Below are 11,568 nucleotides of genomic sequence, written 5' to 3' on the forward strand. Positions count from 1 at the left end.
CCTTTGAAATTAATTTGCTAGAATACAGACAAGCAGTAAAAAGTCCTTTCCGTCGTGAAAGTTCTTTCCGACGATTTCCACAAAAAAAAGTGGATGTTAAATCTATGTGAAAGCACAGATTCTACTATGCAGAAGACGAAGATGAGCAGGCAGCGCTTCGGGAGTGAGCGCTCGTGCTAGGCCCGCTACGAACAGACAACGCGGCAACGGACGAATTTGGTCCGGGATGTTACCCACTGGATTCCTGCTTACGCACTAAAATAGCGGCCTTTTTCAAAACGTTGAAGCTAATGAGCCCTGCCGAGCGTCTGTACTCAAGAAAACGGCAATGCCAGTTGACTAGCGCTCGCAAGACATTCGGCCCACGCTGTACAAACGAAATTTGGAAACAAATAATGAAAAAAAGTATTTGGAAACAGTGTACGGGTAGGCTTCCCTATTAAAAACCGCCTTTTATGTGATCTCACGCTGTGAGGACGAGATGCTCGGAAGAAAACTGCGAAAGCCGCAAATTTAGCGGAGGCGTTCGTTTGATCGCAGCTATTTACATATGTATATAGAAAGCGAATCCCCGCTGTGGTGGCTCAGTGGTTATGGAGCTCGGCTGCTGACCCGAAAGACAAAGGTTCTATCCCGGTCGCGGTGGTCGAATTTCGATGGAGTTTAAATTGTAGAGGCCTGTGTACTGTGCGGTGAAGTGCACCTTAAAGAACTACAGTTGGTCGAAATTCCCGGAGGCCTTCACTACGGCGTGTCTCATAGCTTGAGTCTTTTTGGGACGTTAAGTCGCATAAACCATAAACCATTTCATCGCAGCTGCGCGTTTTCAAGAACAAATTACCAATCACAACGCCAGAAAATTTGGTACTTACTCAGGTTATGGACCAATTGTCTTCACAGAATCTTAAGACGCGTACTGTTTGAGCGAATACGGCGCTTCAGACGCAAGGCACTCAGGTTTCTATGCAGCTTCACTGGTCACGTAGCCCAGACTACAACAGCGGAGCTCATCTACGACGAGAATTTGAAAGAACATATCAGGAAATAGCCATCTCGATAAGACACACAAAAGAACAGAATCTTTCATGGCCTTACAGCGCATATGCCAAGACTATGTTGTGACGCAACGTCGTCCAAGATTTTAAGTAAAAGAGTCGTACGAAAGAAAGGTTGGTTGGTTGGTTGGTTATGGGGTTTAACGTCCCAAAGCGACTAAGGCTATGAGAGACGCCGTAGTGGAGGGCTCCGGAAATTTCGACCACCTGGGGTTCTTTAACGTGCACTGACATCGCACAGTACACGGGCCTCGAATTTCTCCTCCAAAGAAATTCAGCCGCCGCGGCCGGGATCGAACCCGCGTCTTTCGGGCCAGCAGCCGAGCACCATAGCCACTGAGCCACCGCGGCGGCCGTACGAACGAAAGGGCGCCGAAGACGAGATAACTGAAAGACAGGCTTCGCAAGGAGAACTTAATAGCCGCAGTGCTTGGTTCGCACTGTGGCACCTCGTTTTTTTTGTTCACTTTAGTACTACGGAACATACTAAGGCCTGGCGCCCACTGATAAAGCCGTGAGGGGATGCGGCTGCCCAATATTTCTCGGTGATTGGATGAAGTAATTGCTTCGCAGAATTTCTCCTTGTTGTGATTTGGCAACTCTAAAAACCTATTAGGCATTAACCAGTATGCCCGGAATAACCACAAAATATTTATTTGGTCAAGCTAACCTGCCTCCATTGACAAATTGCGCAAAGGGCTATGTTCTTTTGCTGTTGTGTCCAAGAAAACGGTATCGAATCGCAGCCATGGTGGCCGCATTCCAGCCGTGACGGAGTGCAAAAACTCTCGGGTGCTGTGCGAAGTTGGCGCACGTTAGAGTGATTCCAGTGCACATCAAATAACTTGACTTGATCAAAGTTCCTCAGGAGCCGCTAGTTAGGTGTAGGCCAAGGGCAGCTTTAAGACTATGAACAACGCATCTGATTTCCACTATCCTTTCGTTGCGTCGTACCGTCCCACCTTCAGGGAGGAGTTCAGGTATCAAAATTTAATGAGGCAATTGCTGGACCTTTCTTCCGCACTTGGGCAACCCACCATTCTGCACGACTCTGGAATGTCCTGGAGGTGCAATCAAATTCTGGCCAAGGCGTACGCAATTCCAATGACGCCAAACTCACAAAAAAATAATGCTCGTGTTGAGTGTAAAGTACGCATTCATGCATCTGGGGTGTAGAGTATGCCTTCGGTTGGAAGTGGAATGCAAATGGCTTTGCCAGATACTTTCAATAGTGGATTTCCTTCGAGCCTAATGAGAATAAAACATCTCTTTTAACAGCCGACTACTAGAATTACGTGCCGTTTTCTTTGTATTTAAGTAACAATAAATCTTCCGCAGCGAACTTTCAGGTCGCTTTCGTTCCGCCTCCAGTGAAATTCGACCACTGCGGCCGGGATCGAACCCGTGTCTTTCGGGTCTGCAGCCGAGCGCGATAACCACTGAGCCACCACAGCGGCTTATTTGTGGAGATGAAGGTATACCGCGTGAAAGGACACAAAGCCAAAAACAAACAGGGTGGACCCCCGTTGCACAGAAGTGTTGCACCGCAGTGTTGCACAGCACAGCAGTGTTGACTGGGTGAGCTCGCAGCTGTAGGCGAATAGAAGGAAGCTGAAAGAAAAACTGAGAAGAAGAATAAAGTTCGACTGAACAAGCGCACATTGCAGCCCCGCGTATGCGTGGATGCGACGGCGATGGCTGCATCAGATCCTGGTGCACTTTACTCCTGATGTAAGTTTTTGAGCTCCGCGCTCAGATGTAGGTCTGTGTTATAATACCGGCTCCTAATGGCAGCACAGCAGGTTGAAAAAAACTAAGCGAAACGATGCAGCGTTCAGTGAGTTTAGACATATAAATTTTAATTTAATATGCTTTAAACTTACTGAAATAAAAAGATTTACAGAGAGTAATCTGAAATGTTTCATTTCAAATAAAATGCGTGAACTCATTTCGGTAGGCGTTAGGGAGCAAAAAGATAATGGCATAAATTCTCCGGCATTCTGCTGACTCGTCCGTAAGAAGCAGAGTCCTGGTACTACTCGAAGTTGCTTAATGCCGAAAGGCCAGGTAGCGATGGCAATCGCTGCGAAAACACGAGCTTGATTTTGAAACTTGCGTTAGGCACTTTTGGGCCGGGACATCGCAGGAACAGTTCCGCGCCCGCACTTTGTGGCGTGAGTTTTGCGACCGGGCTGAAGAACCAGCTTGTAAGCCCTAGCATTTTCACAGCCATGCGTATGCAGATTTGATGCAGGCGACCAATGAACCAAGCACAGAAACACTATCATACTCGAAGCGCGGCCTGCTGGCACTGCTAGCAAGTGGGAGTGCGTTCAAGGGCACGCGCGATGGAGGCTGCAGTTTCGAGCTCGAAAGCGACAGAGACCGCGCGACAAAGAAACAAACTCGGCGCGCTCCGAATGCAAAAATGCTGCAATATTATCCAGAAGCCTCACGTTGGCTACTTCGTGACGTTGTAGGCTTGTATGATGTTGGAGGCTAAGAGCACATGGTTGCAAGCTCATCTGGGCTCCAACTAGATTAACCTGCTAAACTATCTGTGCGTACGGCGGCTCTTAATGAAATGCCCGCTACCCGTGTCCCTATAAAAAGTCTACACTTTTAAGTAGATGGCTGCTGCTTCGTTATCCAAATGACGGTGAGATGAAGGACGCTACCCAGTTTGTCTAATCGTTTTTCCACTACATCATTTTCTGTCTTTTTGTAGTGCACCACAATGACACTAATACCCTGTCGTCCTACCGACGCGTCCATGTACTCACTGTTTCTTATGAGTATTTATCTATACAGGAAGCGCTTGACAGCTCGCGGGTGCTCTTTATTTTTATGAACTTGAACTGTTATTCAGACTAAGTGTTGGTCTCCGGACGGACTGAAACGCGCGCACAAGGGTAAAGGGGGACAGTTGAGTGAGATTCCGGACGTATAAAGCGCTGCATAGGGGTGATCCCGTGTTTTTACGTAAATATAAGGGAGGTTCAGGATCAATTGGCCGCAAAAAGTTATAAGCAGGTATCGACTGTTTCGTGTTTAATCTCCCACCTGCTGCCCAAAGACAGAACGACATTGATGTAAGGCGAAATTCACCGAACATTAATCCTCAGATGAGTATTTTCGCCTTTTGTGCCTTCTAGAAAAGATGCAAACATTGCTGAGAAAGTCGGAGTTCAATAATCGAAGGTTTGTTTTCGCTGGTGAATTCAATATTGTGACGTCGAGTTAAGAAGTCGAGATGACTGGGGCATTCGTAATCAATAAATAGAAGCGGATGATGGTATTGTTACGTGGCGGCCAGCCGAAGAATGAGACGTGGTGAACCATGAGCAAGAGATGATTTAATGGCCGCTGGCCTAGCGCGAGCGCTCCGTCCCGCGCCACTGCCAGCTTCGTCTTCGTCACACTACCCGGGGCCTCCGAGCAATCGTCCCGATCGGTGACGAACAGAGGGCGGAATGGCGATGGTCTTGAGTGGGGGGTTGAACAGTATGCAGAAGATGGTGCAGTGCTGGCCGCCACGATGAGAAAGATGAGAGAATGAGTCCCGGACCACGAAGCATCCGGGCCGTAGGGTGCCAGGAGCTGACGGCCGAGGTCTCTGGACGCACCGAACGGCAGAGGCAGAGGGACGGTGTCTTCACGTTTGGGTCTTGGGTCAGTGGGGTCTTGGGTCGGTGGGGTCTTGGGTCGGTGGGGTGTTGGGTCGTCGTGTAGTGTGGTCCGGGCGGGGGACGGGGCTGGGGTGAGCGTCGAGGTCTGTTCAGGTCGGGCGGGCTGGGGCACGGCCGTGCGGCGCTGACCAGTACTCACGGCCGACGTCCACGGCAGGCCCAGGACGCCGAAGCTCCGTGACCAGGATGGCGATGAAGGGACCCCAGCACCTCACACCAAATGTTACGTGGCGGCCAGCCGAAGAATGAGACGTGGTGAACCACGAGCAAGAGATGATTTAATGGCTGCTGGCCTAGCGCGAGCGCTGCGTCCCGCGCCACTGCCAGCTTCGTCTTCGTCACAGTATGCTTTAAACTAAGAAATGCGCAAAAAAAGAAATCCTTATCGCCATCGTGCTTTGGTAGTGAAGGCAAGATCTGGGATATCTGTTGTTCATTTTCGAGACTTTTTAGACTCTCAAATTTCGCTTGTCAGTTAGCGAAGTCTCTGTTACTGGGTAACGAGAATGCATCATTATACCCTAAACTCAGCCCGTTCTCAGAGTCATTTTCTGCGTCCTATACATAAAGAAAAATATATCATAGATAGTTGGGAACCTTTAACCCCTCAATGACATGCCTGGATGATACTATTTCTGCAAAGCGCTGATGATTAATTTTAGTTGAGCTTTGAAGTACATGAATCAGGATAGGATAGCAATACGGCCCTTGTATTGAAGCTTTATTGGAAAGTGAAAATAACTCTAATGGTTGGAAAAGAACCAATGATACGCGTTTTAAAATAACGCAGTATCTTGTTTCTCAAGCAGTTTTAAGGATGTCATGTGCTTATTGTTATTACTCAAAGCAATGCATTCTAGGTTACATATTCACACTCCAATGCTAGCTTACCATGGGTTTCGCCGTGTCCACTACTTAAGTCATGCCATGCAAAAGCCTCTTTACTCAGTATCAGTAAACATTAGAACTCCAACACCAACATTTATACCAACCCCAGCACAGCCAAAAACCAAAGGTGTTTCGAAATGGAAGTTTGAAAATACCCTTGCGAACAAGTGTAAACTCTTTTTAAATTGATTTCTCTGCTACCCTGCTTGTTTGCAGTTTTTGTTTCGAATATTAACGCTATTTCTTTAGTTCCATTTTTAATAAAATTATCTGTTGGCATTGTTAATAATATTGTATGTTTCTAGATTTGCCCATTCTGCTTGGACCATATAAGGTCGGCAGTATCGTGTATACAGAAAGAATGATTACGGGCGACAAATAGAGCAATTTAAGACAGTTAATTTATGAAATAGTCGTAATTTTAAAGTCAATTCGCTACATAGGCCTCACGATTGTTCAACTAAGAACTTCCGCTGGTAAGTTCAATATAGTTTATGTTGTTTATTATTGTGGTTTGCGTTTGCAGCCTTGAAAAAAAAGTGTTATCTTTCCACCAACGTTCAGCGCCTACTGCTGGAAATGTTTTGAAAGTAGCAGAGTAAATTTTTGCTGTCCTTTATAGAAAATGTTTTACTCTGCATTAGTTGGGACTCTTTAAACAATTTTGCTGTGTCCATGCTATTCTTGCTTAGCGCGTTGGTGGTGTGGCAAATAATGAACATTTCAATCAAACTTTGAGAAAGAAGGAAACTGAGATGAAATGCACGAGCTTCTAAAAGGATTCATTTAACTTCTCTAATACACAGCTAAAGGGTAACATAGATAACAGAGTAGCAGCAACGTATCAGCACGCGCACCGTCGCTGATAGCGCGCTACATGAAGGCGTAGGTTGCAGGTTAAATTATCCAGGAGTACTTAGAGAAATATGCCGAATCGGTCGAAGTAGTAAACAGAGTGTGGCTGGAAGACTGCATGAAATTTTTGGAAGATCAGTCAACAGAAAGTCAAAGGAAAGCTCCTCTAGAGATTAAAGGATACACTTTTACACACATTGCACCATGGAGACGCGGCCGCAGCTTGGATAAGTGTGCAAGCTTTGTTTCTTTTTTTACTGCAATTCCGGATATAAAATCGAAGGTTTGTTACAGCCTCAGAAATACCTGCATTTACTTTCCTTCGCTTCGTAAGAAAGTGCGAAGATGGTCTCGAAATCCAATGAGTGCTATAAAAGTACAGCCTTGTACTTTTACCGTTTTTCATATATCTTGCAGGAAACGCCGCTCTGGGGCAGCGCTGAACACGGATAATTATATATACATCGATGGCCTGTGGATGAAAAAATCTTGCGCGAATACATTGTGCGTTCAGTGTTCATCTACAAACCAGGCCGCGACGATATATTCATCGCTACAGATCCTAAATGCAGAACAACGAGGACGCTGGACCCCGTACTGAGTATTCTTTGCAAAGGCAAACCACCAAGATCTTTTGCGGATTTCCTGCTGGCTTATCCATACCTTGAGCTGATAGGTGCCGAAGCCGTAGAGAAAATGCCCGGCCTGGCCTCTTCAAGACTCAACTGCCTGCTCACAAGGCACCTTACTAAGAGGATGCAAAGTGCATCTACGTCCCGAGAATCCCTTACTATGCGTGCGTTTCGTATTACTACCACTCAAAGGGAGTCACTCCAAAAAGTGTAAAGGACGTATCGTTCGACAGTTTCGTAGATCTATTCATCAAAGGAAAGCTGTCGTACGGCGACTACTTCGACCATCTGCTTTCCTGGTATCAGTACCGCGACAGGTCTAATGTGCTGTTCTTCACTTACGAGCCTGAAAATAGCCGACTTTCTCGGAGAAGATTGCGCAAGTGGGCTTCGATATGACCGAGAGCTGTTGCAGAAAGTTTTAGACCCCACGAGTTTTCAAAATATGAAGGCACTCCTCTGCGACATGAACAGTATGTTGGTGGTGGAGCTGCAGAGTTTGCCGCCGGAGGAAGCTGCGAAGTCTGCCGAAGTGTGCCCTGACTCATGGACCCGAAAGGAAGAAATGCATGACGGTGAAGGTTTCCTCCACAAGGGTGTTGTCGGTGACTGGAAGGCTCACTTTACTCTCGAGATGACAACAAAAAACTAAAGAATGGATTCACCGAAAGACCGAAAAGTCCGATTTTAGGCAGCTCTGGAGTGATATTGAGCTTCAGTGACTTAGGCATTTTATTCAGCGCATAAAATTAATTAACATTGCATTTCAAAGGGATAGAACTGTCTCGCACATTGTTTTCAGCTCAGGAATGTGGTTATGGTGTTTAATTTCTCTTCTAGGTTAAACAACAGAGGAAACCTGTGGGAAGCAACACAACCGGCTTTCTATGCATATAGGCTGTCTTACCCGGCAAATACAAAATTGAAGGATTGTGATCTTAAACATTCTTGGTATTGCGAATTTCCGCACTTATGCGGTGTCCTCCGTCGTGCGGCGTGAGCATCGACAGTGCGCGCAAGCGGCAGCCTTGTTGTCGTCGGACGATACTCACGAAAGCCTTAACCACAGGTAAGCAAACAATAGAGGTGAGAGCGAACAGCCCTCTCTGGTGCGCAGGATGATAGGGAAGGGGGAGGTATCCTAGCAGTCAATAACCTGAATACAGCAGATACCCTCGTATACAATAAATCCAGCCGTAAACCCGATGGCCTGAAAGGCGCTGAAGATGCAGACATGTTCCAGGTGATCAAATGCTTTTTCCTAGTTCGAGGAAACCAGGAGAACACTTGACAAGCCCAACTGGGTGTAGTCGAAAAAGTTTCGAGTTACATTTGTCATCTTCTCAATTTCTCTACGAGGGACACAGTTCGCCTGATGGTTACCAGTTAGGGTAGCCATCACAATCATTAGGCGCGGAACCGCAATGGCGGCGAGAACCTTGCATCTGATGTTAGGAAGTGCGCTTGGACTGGCCCTCCTAGAGGACCTCGGGGCACGTTTGGGAACCAGGACAATTCATCCAGGCCGGAAATAATTAAGGAAGTCTTAACTCTGAAATCATCGGCTTAGAACGGAAGTCGTAGACGGACGGAAGATGTCGCAGAACTGATAATACCTGATCCTAATTAATTTCATAAAATTTAGGATAGCTCTGACATCCTCCTTTAGAGTTGGAGGTGCATAAAGCGCGTCATGCAACTCAGAAGCAACTTGTGGCAACGCGGCCGTCAATGTGCTACAGCAGCCCCAAAATCTGGAGGAAATGGAGAAAATGCTCGAGTGTGAATGCTTTGTTCGCAAAGGTATCGTCGCTTTCTGGAAGGCTCACTTTACCTTGGAGATCATCACAAAAACTAAAGAATGAATTAACGCAAGGCCGGAGGGTCCGATGTTATGAACCTCTGGAGTGACACTAGGATTCCACGATTTAGGCATTTTATACAGCGCATAGAATAATTAAAGGATACTGTTACGCAAATGTACGCACACAAGGAGTAGTCACAGAGGGATGCTGACAGCAGCTCAGTCGAACCAGTGCCGGCCAACGACGCACAGACCACACTTCGTCCTCTTCGCGCTCCGTGCACGAGCCCAGCACTGTCTTGTTCGTTGTCCACTGACATAAATCCCGGCGGCGAAAGCACCGTCTCGATGCTAAGGGGAAGACAAAGCAGGTGCACGGTACGGCTTGAGGCGAACTACGTGAACAACGTCAGTGGCATGGGTGTGGATGGGGGGTGGACAACAGCGGAGTGGGCAGGAGTGAGCACTTTCCTTAGGCGACGGCGTAGACGGGCATTCATAACGGAGCCGTGCGCTCCCGTGTCGATGAGAGCGGTAACAGGGATCCCGTCCACGTCGACGCTAAGTATGTTCCGTCGGGCATGGAGAGTCAAAGAAGGATTTTCAAGTTCGGTCGTCGGAGCAGCATCACCTGCAGACGCTGCAGCCATCAGTTTTCCGAACGGGATCGAGCATACGGACCAGGAGATGACGGGCGGCGAAATTGGGGCGACGGAGATCGACGACGGTAAGGCGACGGCGAGCGGTTGGTGGGAGAGGACTGTGCGTCGAAGCTTGCGAACTGTGGTTCAGCGGGCGACAACGAGCGGCGGGAATAGACAGAATCAGGATAGCGGCGGTAGGTCGATGACGGACGGCTTCGGCTCTGTCGGGAGAAGTGACCAACTCGGGAGCAGTTAAAACAGATGGGCGTGTCGTCAGGTGTTCTCCACTCATCCGGGTTGCGGCGGCGGCGAGTGTGGTACGGATGTCGGGCACCCAGCACCGGAGACACGACGAGCATCTGGACAACTAATGGAGCATACAGGTCAGATCCCGAGATTAGCGAATTGTTGTCGGACAACAGCCTGTATAAGGGATACTGCCGGGGCACTGTCCAGGACCGATAATTGGGAAACTGTGGGAGACACTGCTTGTAGTTCTCGGCGTACAAGTCGGGTCAGGCTGTCGAATGTCGGCAGGGAGCACGGTTGGGGTGGGTCGACGCAGGACGACGTTGCCGCCGTGTTCGGCAACCGCGTGAACTGAGGGGAAATACGGCAGCTCTTTGCTTGTTCAAACCGGCGGCATTCTTTTAGGATTGCGTCAACCGTTCCACAGTCCTTGTACACCAGCAAGTTGAAGGCGTTGTCTGCGATTCCCTTGAGAACGTGACCGACTTTGTCACTCTCTAACATGGTGGAATCAACTTTCATGAAGAGGGCCAAAATGTCCTGAATGTAAGACACATAGGGCTCTGTGGACGATTGTGCGCGGCATGCAAGCTCCTTCTTCGCGGTCAGCTGACGTCCGAATGGGTTGCCGAACAGCGGTAAGCTTCTGCTTGCACAGGTCCCAACTGGTGAGTTCTTGCTCGTGGGAACCAGACTCTTGCGGTGCCCGTCAGGTTGAAAATAACGTTGGCCAACCTCATCGTCGGGTCCCACCTGTTGTGTGTGCTCACACGCTCCTACAGCGAGAGCAGTCGTTGACGTCCACGCCATCGGTACCGCAGAATGTGCCCGGGTCGCGAGGGTGGGCAGGACAACAGCTGGCGTGGCAGGCGCGTCGGTAGCTATCTCGACGGGCGGGCTCGTCGGCTCGGTGGCATGGCGGCTCGAACCCTCGACCTCCACCAAGAGATGTTACGTAAATGTACGCACACAAGGAGTAGTCACAGAGGGATGCTGACAGCAGCTCAGTCGAACCGCTGCCGGCCAACGGCGCACAGACCACACTTCGTCCGCTTCGCGCTCCGTGCATGAGCCCAGCACTGTCTTGTTTGTTGTCCACTGACAATACATTTTATAAAAATAGTACTTGACTGACACATTGTACTCAGTTCATCGTTGTTATACGAGTAGATGCTAACCATAAGGGTGAATTTGAAGAAAGGGGCGCAACTGGTAGCTTGCTGTGCGTAAGAAATATTTTTTGAAGCAAAGTTTGTGTTGCGATATTCCCCACCTATATATGCGGCGTCATGTCTCCTGTGGCGTTAACTCTCATCGTTCTCAATAGCATTGCGCGCGTTTTCGTCGGACCGGGCGAGCGATCCCCCGCCAACCATAGACCATAGAGCATAGACCTGCGGCCGCCTCGGTTACATGGGCTATGCTTCGCGGCTAGTGGTCGTTTGACCCCGCATAACACTACCTCGATAGTGTGTCCAGATATTCGTAAAGTACATCATCTTCGCTTTTAATCGTAGTCCCCGAATCGTGCTTCTTGGGGACTTGAACGTCGACATCATAAAGCACTTGCAATTCGGATTCGATGTTGCGTTCAGACGGAGCAGGCTCTTGAGATTCCGCGTAATAACGCGCTGCTCGGTGACATCTGCTAGGTTTTGACCACAATTTTCGGAGAGAAAACACCATTGATTAAGACAGCCTGTAACATAAATAAGTAAAATCGACGTACCGTTACTTGTGGCGTCAATTGCG

The 11,568-nt window shown here is 48.4% G+C and overlaps 1 protein-coding gene across 1 annotated transcript in view; it reads left to right on the forward strand.

Moving 5' to 3' along the window:
• Positions 1-11,568, forward strand: part of LOC149332012 (sulfotransferase 2A1-like) — a 252,829-nt gene that overhangs the window by 29,243 nt on the left and 212,018 nt on the right. The window lies entirely within an intron of this gene.

This window comes from Amblyomma mixtum, chromosome 8, assembly GCF_055824585.1.
Source record: "Amblyomma mixtum isolate Tamu chromosome 8, ASM5582458v1, whole genome shotgun sequence".
NCBI lineage: Eukaryota > Metazoa > Arthropoda > Arachnida > Ixodida > Ixodidae > Amblyomma > Amblyomma mixtum.